This window comes from Cupressus sempervirens, chromosome 2, assembly GCF_028749045.1.
Source record: "Cupressus sempervirens isolate cs-2001-9-10 chromosome 2, ASM2874904v1, whole genome shotgun sequence".
NCBI classification, from domain to species: Eukaryota; Viridiplantae; Streptophyta; class Pinopsida; order Cupressales; family Cupressaceae; genus Cupressus; species Cupressus sempervirens.
In genome coordinates this window covers 546282529-546293940 of record NC_143119.1, presented here as the reverse complement: position 1 = coordinate 546293940, position 11412 = coordinate 546282529, and the positions used below count along the sequence as shown (strand labels likewise).

Here is an 11412-nt window from a genome sequence, read left to right as displayed (position 1 = left end):
CACATGCTTCATTATCTCATAGTCATACACCTAGTGTTGCTCCTGATATTCTGGTAGAAAGCCATCCATTTATGAGGAGAAATGAAAATGAGGTTGGTAATCTGAAGAGAGCAAGAGTACTATTGGAGATGTCATTTAATAATGATGCTAGGGATATTGTTAATGAAGTGCTTTCTAGGTGCCTCTATGTAAATGGTTTATCACTCTATTGGCAAGACATGGTAAGAAAAATAAATGAAGCTCCAAAGGGGTACATAAGCCTAGGTTTTGAGAAGGTTTGTACCACTTTATTGATAAAGGAGGTCAAACATATAGAAACTTCATTAGATCCTATTAAGGTCTCATGGAAAGAAACATATGTGTCCATTATTTTTGATGGGTGGAAGGATGCCAAAATCAAACCCTTAATTAATGTGATTGGAATGTCTCTTAAACGAGAAATGTTTCTAAAAGTTATTGATTTTAAGGGCCAAGCGAAGGATGCACAATTCATTGCTAACATTCTCATACAATGCATTAATGAAGTAGGTCCTCAAAATGTTGTCCAAATTGTAATGAACAATGCAAATAATTGTAGAGTAGCTAGTGTGTTAGTTGAAACATTTGCTCAACTTCATGCTACACAAGTTAGGTGCTAAAATAACTTGGATTAAACAAGTTTATGATGAAGCTCAAGATGTCCAAATGTTCTAATAGATGACCACTTCTCGCAAGCTACTTTTAGATCATTCTTGCGGCTAGAGCAATTGATGGTAATTCAAAATTCAAATATTTTATCTTTATGGTTTACTTCAATGATTTATTTAAGAAAAAGTATATATTTACACTTTTTTTTATTTTTTATTTTACTTGTTTTTATTTTCAAATAGGTTGCTAAGACTAGATTTGCATCGAATACTGTTTGTATTGAGTTAGATGGTGAATGTTCAAGAGGCACTTTCTGCCATGGTGATTAGCCAATAATGGACCATATGAAGGTTGTCCAGTATTGACAGGGCAACTAATATTAGGAAAAGGATTTTGGATGATGCTTGGTGGGATCAAGCAAAATACCTTCTTAGTTTCTCAGATCCCATCCTAGATATGATATGCTTTACTGTCATGGATAAGCCATGCTTGGGGGACGTTTATGATGGAATGGACTCAATGATTGAAAATATGAGATCCATCGTAAATGCAAAAGAGCAAGACCCTAAAGAAACCTTCTTTAAAGAGGTGCAATCAATATGTATTGGGTGATGGAACAAAATGACCACCCCACTCCATTTTTCTCCTTTGCATTGAGTCCCTACTATTATAGTGGAGAGATTCTTGCTTTTCCAACAAGGGTGTCACCATATCACAAATACAAAATTAGGAAAATGGTTCAAGAAAGTTATTTCTAAATTCTTTCTTAATATTGAAATTGGAAGATGTAGTTACAAGTGAATTTGTTGATTTTGTATCACCCACTGGTCATATTCTTGTTGTTATTATGTACTATCACTAGTACAAAAACAACAATATGTGACAAAAAAACCACTAAAAATTGTATATATGTGACTAAAATCAGTCAAGTGACTAATAGTAGTTAATATCCAATCATTTATAACACTACCAAATATACTATTAAGTGATTTTAGTCACTGATTTTGATCTGTGACTAAAATATACTATTAAATTAGTAGTATATTTTAGTCACAAATAAAAATCAGTGACTAAAATCGCTTAATAGTATATTTAGTAGTGTTATAAATGACTGGATATTAACTACTAATAGTCACTTGACTGATTTAAGTCACTATTTTTGATCATTGATTTAGTCACACATTTAGTCATATAATTAATAGTATATTTAATCACATATTTAGTCATAAATTTGAAAGTTGATTTAGTCATATATTTAGTTTTAAATGTAGTGATCTATTTGGTCACATAATTAGTATATTTAGTAGTATATTTAGTTATAATAGGGCATGATGGAATTGAACCACCATCCTCCTACTTTAAAACTAAGTGCTCTTCCATTGAGCTAATGCCCTTTGAAGAATAATCATACAATGTGTATAGCATTGTATGAGTACATTTTGAAGCATATTTAGTAGTATATTTAGCTATAATAGGTTATTTATAGCATTAGGAGTTCCAGAGCTAGATGAGTTGAAGTTATTTTCAATCCTATCTTTCATTATATCAAGTATTGCAAGGAGTAAATTAGACTCTATGCCTTTCTCAGATTGTTTAAAGCTTGCAATATCTGCATAGTAAAGTGCTTGCATTTAGGTACAAGCATTGCTCTTCCAATTATATTTTAAGTATGGCCTTAAATTTTGATGTAACATCACTAAGGTCATGCATTAAACATGCAGTTGCAACTGCAAATTCTGCATCCACCTTTTGACCATGCAGTTACACAAAATAATGCTTATTTTTTAAGGCAAGAATAGATGACAAAATTGATTGTAATGTATTTTTCATTTCAAAATAAAATGGTGACTACTAAGCCCACATAACATTATGCATAGATAAGGCAAAAAAAATTTATTTTCAGTAGTAATAGTAGCCAAAAGGAAGTAAGTGAAAATGTATCAAGAACACAAATTCAAAGTCAAAATTTTCCTTGAAGCCACATCAACAAGCACAAATAAGCATGCAAAGTGTTTCATAGGCATGAATTATATTTCCATTGTTAAAATAAATTATCTTTAAAAAATGGACAACTAACTCCACCCATATACTTTGGAGGTGACAACTTGTAAGATTCCATGTTAGAGAGGCTGAAGGGGTTTTATACATTATTGAAAACTTAGTTGCTCTATTTTTTTTGTTAACACAAATGTCCGAGTAAAAATTCATATCAAAATTTTAAGTACCAAATTACTATTATATTTTACTACTACAGGTCCACATGGAACATTATATAAAAGGAAACTCAATTGATAATTAAGGTTGAACAAGTTACTGAGGTTGTTGTAGTTGAGGCTGGTGTTGTTGCTATGTCTGCTGAAGTTATAGTGGTTGTTGTGCATTAGACTATTGAATTTGAGGCTATTTTTGTTGTTAGGATTGCAGCATTTGAGGCTTTTGTTGTTAATGAGGTTGCTATAGTTCTGGCCGAGGATGCGGTAGTTGCTTTTGTTGCTCAAATTTTTCAGCATGACTACTAGTTGCAAGATAACATAAATTGGAAACCATAAGAAACTATATCATTTTTTTCCAAATGATAGCATTATAACTGCAAAAAGTGGCCTCTACTGAGCAAGTTGCATAATCTGAATGTCTAACATTAATCATGAAGTTTCAAGTGAAGCTAACAAGATTGAATAAAAGAATGTTGCTTAAAACCTTGCTTTCACCTGTCACACTATTATAATAACACTTGTATCCCTCAAGAGAAGTATGCCCTATCCAGAGACAAGTTAGTGATGGAGAACTAAGGGCACTAACTGGTGCAACAACTACAGTAGTCTTAGTTTTAGCAGATAGAAAGTGCACTGGTGGAGCTAGTTGTCACAATTCCTTGTGAGTATGTTGAGAATGTTCATGGCTTTATCAACAACATATAACAATGTTAATATTATACCACATTAACAGTCCTAAATAAATCAACAACTAAGTCATAAATGCATTATTGACTTGTTGCAGTGTAGATTATTGTGTTGGAGCCACTTGATAATAACTCTAAAAAATCAAAATCATGAATAAGTGTTCTTAAGATATTTCACATTCACTGAACTAGTTTGAGTCATTACATTTATTAACAATATTTATCCTGCACTTTATTTTTTTGAGGGTGCATCAAGAGTGGTTGTTGTTTGGATTGAGTTGAGGCCTATGCTAAAGGTGTTGGTACCAGAGGTGACTGGATCTACATTTGAAATGAAAGGTGTTGTTGGGGTTGAACATTGCTCTACACAATAGGCACATGCTATTGTAACAGCTGAGTAGAGGGTTGTTGTTGTGATAGTTGTTGCATCGACTATTATTGTGATGGTTGTTTAGCTTGGGAAGGAATTTTCTAAAGAGAGGAAGCAACATTTGGCTAGATTAGAGACTAAGAAACATGAAACTGCCCATCTTTAGATGGTTGTTATGAATTTGGTGCATGGACAAATGGGGTCATTTTCTTCTTATTCTAGCAAAAATAAGAATCTTGGTACTATTTTTATTGACTAGATGAATAGCACACAGACAAAGAGATAGAATCAAAAAAAATTTGTGCAACAATTTCTGAGCAAGCTTAGATGCCTAAGAATTCTCAAAAGATTAAAAGTAGAGAATAGCAGCATCATACATGATGGAGCTTTATGAAAATAGGTATAAAAGAATGATACATATACTACTAAATATAAATTGCTGGAATAAACTACTCCAAACAGATAATTTCAAGTGCAAGAAGAATAAATCAACCTTGATCTTTAATTCTTTTCTCAACTCTAGCAATGATTGCCAGAGTCTTAATAACAATTACTCTATATAACATGAGAAACTAAACAGTGTCAATGATAATATAGTTGTAAGTTGGACACAAGCCCCAAACAAACAAGAATTCAAAGAAGGCCATAAAGAAGAACTAGAGAATCACAAGTCACAATCACAAGATAAACAAAGAAAATGGACCTTAAAAAGATCATGAACAAGAATCCAAAGGAGTGCATGAAGACTTAATTAGGATGCATGCAAAGGTCAAACCCTCCCCTCAATTGAGAAAATTAGAAAGATGGGTTTGAAGAATCTACAAAATTCAGACTATTGTGCATGTATGGGTCAGCTTCCTATGGGGGACAACAATCATAAAAAGAATAGTGTGAAGCATCAAAGCAACAATAGCTACAAGTATACTTAATATCTAAAATTAAAGATGCACTGGCATTACCTGTGCACAACGTCAAATAAGTTTAAACAATTTAACCAAAGAAGCATAAATTTAGAGCATCACACTGCCAGAGAATTATCACTTGTCAATATCTTATTTGGACTGGTGGCATTTGTTTGCAATTGATCAAAATCACTCACAAACATCTAGTAATGGAATATGTCAAGACTCGAGTGATAAAAATGCATATAATAAAAATGGAGAGTAATGATATACCTTGAAGGTAGGGTCACATTATGATACAATACACTAGGATAACTCTCTAGGATACCTTATGAATGCTAGTTAAACTGGGTACAATATTTCAAAATCTTTCTTATCGAGTAATATTATCGGTAGGGTAAACCCTTAACCCACAAGTTACACATTTGACCCAACACAAATTATCATTTGAATCTAAATAACATAAAAATTTTAATGCCATTAATCAACTTCAACATGGCCAAATATTTAATTGATAGTCCAAAAGCTTTCTAGCAATTTTTTGAAGTGCCTAAATAAGGCACCACTAATCTCTAATCTATTTTTCAATCAATCTAAGGTTCCTAGCTCTACCCCTAAGCTTTTTGTTGCACCCTACTTAGTTGCTCCTTGATCATGATTCCTTTAACCTAGTGAACAACAGTGTAACAACAACATAGTGGGACATCGGGACAAGTTTATAGGAAGGGAAAAGAAGGGCCCCATTAACCCAATCAATGTAGCAGGGGTGCAACTAAGAATAAATGGAGCTAGAGTGGTGGTGGGGGTACTTGGGTGCTCCAAGTACCCATCCTAAGTAGCCCCCGTTCCAAGTACAATTGGGTTTTGGGTTGGGTGCAAGTCCTCAGGTTTCACTAGTCAACAATCACTTGGACAAGTCTATGCTTGTTAAGCTTATACAAAGATAAGTACTAGATGATCATATAAATTTTACTAGTAATAAAACAATTAAAGGGTGGCCTAAATCAACATTGACGTGAAAAATTGTTTTCCCAAGAAAAGTAGTCACAAATTCAAGAAAAATGTCCTTGAATAGATTCTCTACAGAGGTGAGAACACAATCAGACTTGATTTATGTACCAATGTTTATTTTTATCATATCAATTAGAAGAAGGATATTGATCAATCATTCATAAGAAACACTTTCTTCCTCAATCAACGCTGAGCAAGCTATATGAAGAAACTCTTAATTTCAAAGAGTATAGAATCATTCAAAATTTTCACCTTTAATGAACATTGATAGAAGCACCAATACCATAATCCTCCTTTCCTGAGTATGAGCCTAACCAGTTTTGTTTGAGTTTGCAGACTTCATCATCTTTTTTTGAAATTTTGATATCAATAAGTTCAACTCAAAGGACAAAGGATATTTGTAGACTTAAACTTCCTCAAATGCCAAAGAAGAGCTATGTTTTACAAAAATAAGCCCATCCAAACACATGAATGAATTAAGCCTTCATAGCAAAGCAATCAGAAAGTCTATAAGAATATTTTTGCAAACCTGGATCTTTTCAAGGGTGAGAATGCAACCAAGTTTAAAAGTGTTGCTCCTAACTAGACACAAACATTTGCATATGGTTTAAATGGGTGCAACATATGACCAACTACATACAATTGAACAGTCTCTAAACAACATCAAGGGCCAAGCCATATAATATATAATTTTGTGAGAGCATTAACATATCACAGAGGCCATAACCATGGTTCCAGTTTTCCCTATAGCTCAACATCAGTTTCAAGACTTCCAAAATGGCACAAGAAAGCACATTACAAAGATGAAATTATAAGTATGGAAGCTTAAAATAAACAAAATCATGCATTTGTGCCAGTTAAAATCAAATGAAAATAATGCTTGCAATACATTGTGTCAAACCTTTCTGCACACCTTTGAGTAAATGTCGATCTTTTCTATAATGCTCAACTGGAATAGAAACCAATTTTGCAACAGCAGTGCCAATTGCAACAAGGGATCAAATAAGACTGACCCCTTTAACTAGCTTGTGCACCTACAAAGTGTAAGATTTATGAAAAAATAGTTAGCATAATGTATTGTTTATAACAATTTTATTAATAGCATTCTAAATAGGCATCAATACATTTTGAGGTATGATATATACAAAAAATTCAAGGATACCTGATTTTGGGTAATATCTTCCAGCCATTCATTAATGACAATTTTTGAAATGTGAGCCCAGCCATAAACCCCAGCAATCTCGACATGTTTCAAATCCAAATTGATACCCTATGGAAAATCCATGCCCAGCCATAAACCCCAGCAATCTCGACATGTTTCAAATTCAAATTGATACCCTGTGGAAAATCCATGTTTTATGGAGTCCTTAATTTACAGAGCAAGTTCTTAGCTTAACAATAACATGCACTGCCATATTTCACATTTTCACAATCACATACGAATATCTCTAAAATACTGAATATTTCTTGCAAACTCCGAACAATAAGTTGATGAAAATAATAATTCAATTATTTACAAGTGAACCTATAAAATAGGATTGCACTTTGCAGAAAAAAGAATAACTAAGCTTAGTTAGTAAGAAACCCAACCAATTTAGAAAGACTTGTAGATCATTTCCACTTAAAACTACAACATGTGATGGATTGTTAAGAAGTTTTATAAAAGGCATTATGACCTTTGAGTAGCACATTTTTTGATTATATGAGTGGTGCTATTGAACGTCACATTTGCCTATTGAACATCCTCAATCAAGTTCCAAACAGAGAATGACCATGAATAAGGTAGCTGGGACATTGGATAATAAGGAAACACAACAAAATAAATAGAGAAAATGGTTCTTTTTCAGGAGCCTCCAATGCTACAAAATGGAATGGAGATGCAAGCTATATGTTCACCATTGTGTATGGATACAAATGTCTCCATATTCCTAATTATATGCTCAACTCAAATAAGCTTAAGGAATGAAAGATTAAAAAATGAAATTTGAGATGAAACTAAAAGACTTGCTAGTTTTGTAAAAATAGAAATCACTCAAATGCATGAATGAAATAATATGGTACTCTATTATAGCATGGCTAGCCATATATGTATATGAGAAAATTCAGCAGAAAAAAGCACATACCATTTCAAACTATAATAATTCATAAATGAAAATTTATTCAATTTAAATATTAATCACAAAGCATATAGAGTAAAATAATCTAAAAGTCACCTGTACACCAATCTGAAGCAGAGAGATAATAATAATTAACATGGATTGATTAACCATCGTGCAAAGTTTAATTAATCTGATAGTGAACAAAAATAATAACAATGATACAAAAAATCTGAATCTGCATGATAGAATACCTTCCATGAAATTAGATTAAGAAGCTCAGCATTATTGCCACCTTGTAAGGCAACAATATTAACTCGATGAGGAAAGTAGTTAACATGAATGCTCAATGGTCGTATTTCACATTTCTGTCCAAAGAATAAAGAACAATTTCAAAATACAATAATCCAACAAAAAATTAGATAATTAAAGCACAACAAACAACAAGAATATCCACTAAATACACATTTGAAATAATCATGGGAATATTGGCAATTCTCTAGTTTTTGGGTCTGTATTTATATGACTACTTTACAAGATATAGCTACAACTAAGGATTAGGTGTGATGTGAAATTGGTGAGAAATGAATCAAATTTTTTACTATGGAATGATGTATTTATAGAATTTTCTTTTCAACATTGATTATCAAGTTACTTGTTATGACATGCATTTATTACATGTATGCAAAAAATTACATTGATGCAAAGAACACATAAAAAATACTAAACATTTAAATAAGGAAGTCTGCAAATGTCCTCATTGATTAGCCAATCATTACATATTGGACAATATTTAATTGTAACAATTTTATACAACTCTTCGACTTACCTGTTCACTAGATCAGATTACAACACACCCCTCTGTCATTTTATTAACAAAGAAGGTGGATTACAAGGGGAAAAAACATTATTAATGACAAATAAGTTTTTAGATGGTGTGCTGCTAGTACCTGAAAGAAGGGGAGAAGATTGTTTTCTATGATTGCAGTGTCAGCATGAACTGGAATACTTATATTGCTTGATATTTGACTACATGAATCTGCTTGTACAACAACAGAAGCTACTAATTGGGAAAAAAATTGATTAAGAAGTCAAGCTAACTTTGATCAAGATGTGACCGTAAAGGGTGCAACTTCACAAGTAACCTGGCAAGAAATGATTTCAAACAATAAGAATACATGCTTAAAAACCAAAAAGAAAAAAAGCTATTTTTCCATGTTTAATAAAAAAAATCATATCTGTAAGTTTCAAAATGTTTACTTAAAACTTTTCACAGGATATTAGGAAAATTCACACAACACATGTATGTCCTTTCCTTTATTAAATGTTTTGAGGAAGGCTGGAAAATAGAAAGAAAACACAACACCAAGGCCTCATTTGAAACATACAAGGTCATTGCTTCACCTTGTCTATAGATGCACAAATGACTCTTCAAAATTAGGTGCAAATAGTTGCTGAAGTTGTGCACCCAAGTGCATAAGAGCTGCGTCATGACAAGTTTTCAACAAAATCTAAAATTCTTTACATGTAACTCCCCAAAGAAGGCCATCCTCACAATACATTCTCATCAGCACTTTCACTAAAGCCTCTTCACCAATCTTCACATAACCTTGAGAAAGTAATGCATTTTCATCATAACCTTGTTTGATACTTCTTCATTTTGATATATCTAGAGCCAAAAGTCCTAAATCTTGGAGAAAGATAGTGTACTCTTTGTTAATAGTGTTTTAATTAGTCTAAATTGAAAGACAAACTGAAGCTGGAGGTAGAACACAAGCCACTAGTAAATGTTCCTCTTCAATACAATTACTGTGGGTGATAGAACTTGGGGGCACACTTGTCTTAGAACTACTTATGGTTGGAACTCTAAAATAAGGTTCATAATTCATAGCAACATCTACTAATTCTAGTCTAAAGGAAGTGGCATAGGAACTATCTTGTGAATTAGTATCAGTGCCCTCTCTCACACCCATATTGGGACTTTGATGCTTATTATTAGTAGATTAATTAAAGAATGAAATGACTGAAGTCAACTAGTCAAGACGACCACCGAGAGCAAAGTTGTATTACTCTGTAATTGTCATGGTTGGCCAACATGTATAATTGTTGTTCCTGCATTACCACTGGACAATACATTCACCCCTCCTCCATCACCACAACTTAAAACATTCATTTTGCATTATAATAGACAAAAATGTCTGTTCGCTTCATTTTTTTTTCATTCCATCCCTTAGTGATCCTTGCAACAATCCTTTAGCATGACACAACCAAAAGTAAGAGGCACTAGAGACACCTTTGAGGTTTGACACTAATAAAGTAGAAAATTCTTGAACTGTTAACGTAAACTCAGCCCATAAACCAGGAAGTTCCTTCTTCATTGATACCCTTATGTCCAACAACTCTTTCAAATGCATTGCAATATCAACAACCTTACACTCCAAGAGAAATGATATCTGTGATAACTTTGAGCAAAGGACTTCACTCATGCAAGACTAGCTTTCACTATGATGATTTTATGAGTTTAAAGATATTCTTGTGTGATCATCAAAACTAACACAATCAATGAGATCATCAAGAAGATTGACTATCATGATGTGCTCGAAGCCATAGAGATCAACCTTTGCATGTGGTAGAGAGAAGAAAATAAATAAGCTAGAACTCTTGATCATCTTCTCTTGAATGTGAGAATCATTATCTTCTAATGTAGCTACAGTACTTGCATGAATAAATTCTTGGTTGTTTGGAAGGGATTTAGTACTTTCAATTTCTCTTGTCCAATTATTGGTTGATTCCCATGCCTTTTCTGCAATCCTACTCCTTGATCCAGGAACCTCTTGCTATTGAATGGCACTAATTGAATAGTTTTTTTCTTTCTCACTGCAAACACTGAAAACTTTCCAAGCCTGAAGAGAAATTTTTTTGGCAGTACCATGCATCCAATCACCCTCATTATTAGGTGAAATCAAATAGAGATTGATGTGTAAGACTGCAAATTTAAGTAAGAGGGTCACCATTTTGGATTTCACTATGAACTATCTTCCTTTTGTACTTGGTATCATGTTTTGATTTAGTCTATAACTCCAAATACTTAAGTGAATTAGTGCTTTGTTGCACCATAATGTCAGAGTGCATGAATGGCAGTTTTCCATTGCTTTTAACTTAGTGAGAATGCTAAAATTGCTTTTTTTTAGCTACCAATTGCTTTGCATTTTAACTTAGATAGCATGTAATAATATGAATTTTCCAAGCTACCAATGGCCATAATTATCAATATTATGTCTAGAATACTTATTATCTCTACTCTTGCTGAATAGAAGTAGGTGGCAAAAGAGTTGGTCGTGACCATTTGTTTATAGTGGTTGAATAGAATGACAACATTATCTGCTTCATTAAGCTTATTTGTAAAAGTCAAAATTCTTTGTCAAGCTAAAGCCATTATCTTTTCTGCCTCGTGCAACAAAATATCTAATAAGGTGAACTGGAAAATGGTTCTATAAGCAAGGATGT

At 32.9% G+C, this 11412-nt stretch overlaps 2 pseudogenes; both read right to left on the bottom strand.

Annotated features, from left to right (window-relative positions):
* Window positions 1-6672: 6672 nt before the first annotated feature.
* LOC149573547 (autophagy-related protein 2-like) lies at window positions 6673-9301 on the bottom strand (annotated as a pseudogene).
* A 13-nt stretch (window positions 9302-9314) lies between these two features.
* LOC149573546 (autophagy-related protein 2-like) lies at window positions 9315-10919 on the bottom strand (annotated as a pseudogene).
* Between the last annotated feature and the right edge of the window lie 493 nt (window positions 10920-11412).